General features: G+C 33.3%; 1 long non-coding RNA gene across 1 annotated transcript; it reads right to left on the minus strand.

The window, feature by feature from the left end:
• On the minus strand, positions 1–1,530 carry LOC134276152 (uncharacterized). Its single transcript, XR_009993984.1, has 4 exons — positions 1,417–1,530; positions 971–1,039; positions 477–601; positions 1–212 (listed from the first exon to the last, which is right to left on the minus strand). It is a non-coding gene; the product is annotated as an uncharacterized LOC134276152 (long non-coding RNA).
• Between the last annotated feature and the right edge of the window lie 1,643 nt (positions 1,531–3,173).

The raw sequence follows: 3,173 nt of genomic DNA on the forward strand, positions 1-3,173 counted from the left end.
TTTTAATCATTTTAATATTGAATCATTTCTACATAATCAATAAGAAAAGCAATATTATCGCCATGCCAGGTTGGAAGCAAAACATTCCTTTTCTCCCAGAAGTCCCTCATGGGGTGTGGGGAGTCGTTGCGCCAGGGTTTAGGTGTGTCATAGTGTAAATTATCGCCGAAATACTTCGTGCCTCCCACGGCCACATTCAACAGGAGCTGGAACTAGGAATTCGATATAAAAAAAAATCATAAATGGAAATTCAATATCAAAAATAGATATATAAAATACCTTGTATATAAATAAATGTATTAATGTTTTTGACATGCATGGTTTCATTTATACAACAGGCACTTCGATGACTTGTATATTGCTTATAAAGTGCTTCATTATTCAAAATTTAATCTTGATTATGTGTATTAAAAAAATGAAAAAGTGTATTTTAAAAAAGTTATTTTGGTTTTTGAAAGATTAAAAGAACACTTTACTGGTTGATCAAAAGGAGCGTTCAGAGAATTTCCCCAGATGCTTGTTTCCATTAAAATATCCAAACTTCCAGAAACCTTCAGAGGGCGTGTTCACACGTAGTATTTCTTGGTCATCAACCAAGCAACTGAATAAATACATTAAAATCAACAGGGAAATGTTAATATTTTGTGATTGGTCCCATATTAGTTATTTATTCAGTATATTACATATAAAAAATTTCCCTATAATGTTTTGTTAATTTTGTTAAATATCCTTAAAAACCATATTCACTACAACCTTATTTGGATACGGACAATGATTGCATCTTAAGAAAAACTGGATGTTATTATGTAAAATAAATTTGTAATAAATTAAAATCATAGATTTGTTCTTGTATTAACTATACAAAAAAAAAAAGAAAGAAATCGATCAGATTCACGAATTAACACTCTCATTTTTACATATATATTTTTAGGAAATCAAATGCAAATACACAAGAAAATAAGTTACGCACATGACATGTTGTTCTGTCCACTCTAGTGAGAAAACATGCCATATATGCCAATCACCATGAGTTGACTGTCTAAATAAAAAAACAGAGGAACAGTAAGCAAACCGTCTAAGATTGATTATATAGATTTATAGCAATTTGTCTGAACTTTGTTAAAAAAAACTTACGCTACAAACATTTCACTTACTGCTGATTTTTTTTTCGAAAGTCAATTTTTCCTCTGTAACTTGGATACTGAGAAGTCAAAACCAAAGGATTATGTGATTCTACAGTAGTGAGTCTGAATGTCATTTAAATTTTATCTAATATTTCGGAAGTTTATTAGTCCCTTAGGGTTAAAATAACGAGGTTAGACCGTGTTCTAAGATTTCTTGACATAAATATTCCTTTATGATCAATTAATAGACCAGACTGATAAGACACAACTAGGATGACAGTATAATATTCACAAGGCTTTATGAGTTAGTCTTCCTGCACTATGACGAGGGTCGGGTCCCCAATTCAATGTTGAAGCAATTTGATGAATTCCTCGGTTGAGCCCGGTATCTGTATTCATAAGTCTGTTGCCTGAAATAATAATCAATAATAAATAATGCAAGTAATGTAAGCTCCCTGGGAATGGCCAAGCTTAAGTCAGGGACGCTACAAAAATAAATACTGGTAGTACTCCTGTACTAAAATCCTTGTTATCCTCAGGTTTAAATCAGAACGAGAGTTTCTCGAAGGTAACAGTAATTTATTATCACATTTCAGCAATAAAGTAAAATACAACTGTTTCAGAGTTTGGTCGGTGGCGGGCGTCTATCGTACAGGGATATGGTAAAAAGGGGCAGGGCACCCAAGAGACCGTCAACAATTAATAGTAATTAATAATAATGTTTCCAAATGATAAATAGGTGTCCAGTGTGTTGGGAGATAATTACCTTAATTGATTCTCACCTAAATTGGCTGATCGTAATGCTTTTGGAATTCAGTTATAATTCGTATTTGGCGCTTGGTGAACTTCCGACAAATTATCTGCCATTACTGGCAAATCGACTCATTTATATAGACTTTCTAAGGTACCACGTGATAGGGCTTAACCAATAAGATAACTGTACGGCGACACTCTACCAATCGTGGCACTGTACGGTACCGAACAACATGAGACTTGCCGTACAATGCCAAACAAGTTTGCCGAACACAAAGGATAAATAATTAAAAACAAGCTGTGATTTGACAAATACACATGGATTAAATTAATATGACTATGCTGGATATTATCTCAAACCGTAAGTAAATATTCAGGTCTTAGAAATACGTATTTCTGTCATAAAAACATTGAATCGTATAGCAGACGATGTCAAACTAGGCACTATCAAATACGAACACTTGATAAGTTATTAAATGTACAAATGACTGCCTAATTATAATAAATAGTTTGTAACAATTGTTTTAGCAATAATCTGTGTTATTTCAAATAAAACACGATCAATAAATCATAGAAATACAAAACGCGAAACTCTGGCTAGTATTTACGTCACATCAACAAAGATGGCAGCGGTTTGTATGAAAAGTATCCAGAACAAATAATCGCGCTATTACAGTTCATATAAGTAATAATATCTCCAACCAGGTTCATGAATAACTGCAAGAAATTATGTAGTTTTAAAAGGTATGTGATCGGATTCATGAGGAACTGAATTGAATTAGAAAATAGATCATTTACATATCAACATGTCATAAATAGAATAAATACATAACATGTTCTGCAAAACAGAACTGTATCATCAACAATTAAAATAACATGTCTGCAAAAATGCAGTAATAAATTACACAATACAATACAGTACCATGGCAGAGCTGATCGACTGATGCTAAAATATTATTATATTAGTTATTACACATGACAGGCTAGAGGTCTTACACTCTCCCCACCCAAGTCCGTTAATTCTCCTGAATTACAATGTATGGAAAAATAGAGTTCTAATTATCATACTTAATCATTAAGTCTTAGTGTCACGCCAGCAGCATCAATTGTAGCAATAAGATCATCCCACAGACGTTGCCTTTTTCCTGATCCATACTCCAAGAATACTAAGAGTGCCTCATCGTGGGAAGTCTGAGAGATTCCATTTGCGATGTCCCTAATAGATTGGTACAGGTAGACCCTACTTTTTACTTGCGGCTTGTTCATTTTCTTTGGCGAAAGAGTTGGAGTACCGGG

This window comes from Saccostrea cucullata, unplaced genomic scaffold (genome assembly GCF_032062105.1).
Source record: "Saccostrea cucullata isolate Sc308-1 unplaced genomic scaffold, CSIRO_AGI_Scuc_v1 ctg7013, whole genome shotgun sequence".
In the NCBI taxonomy this organism is placed as follows: Eukaryota; Metazoa; Mollusca; class Bivalvia; order Ostreida; family Ostreidae; genus Saccostrea; species Saccostrea cuccullata.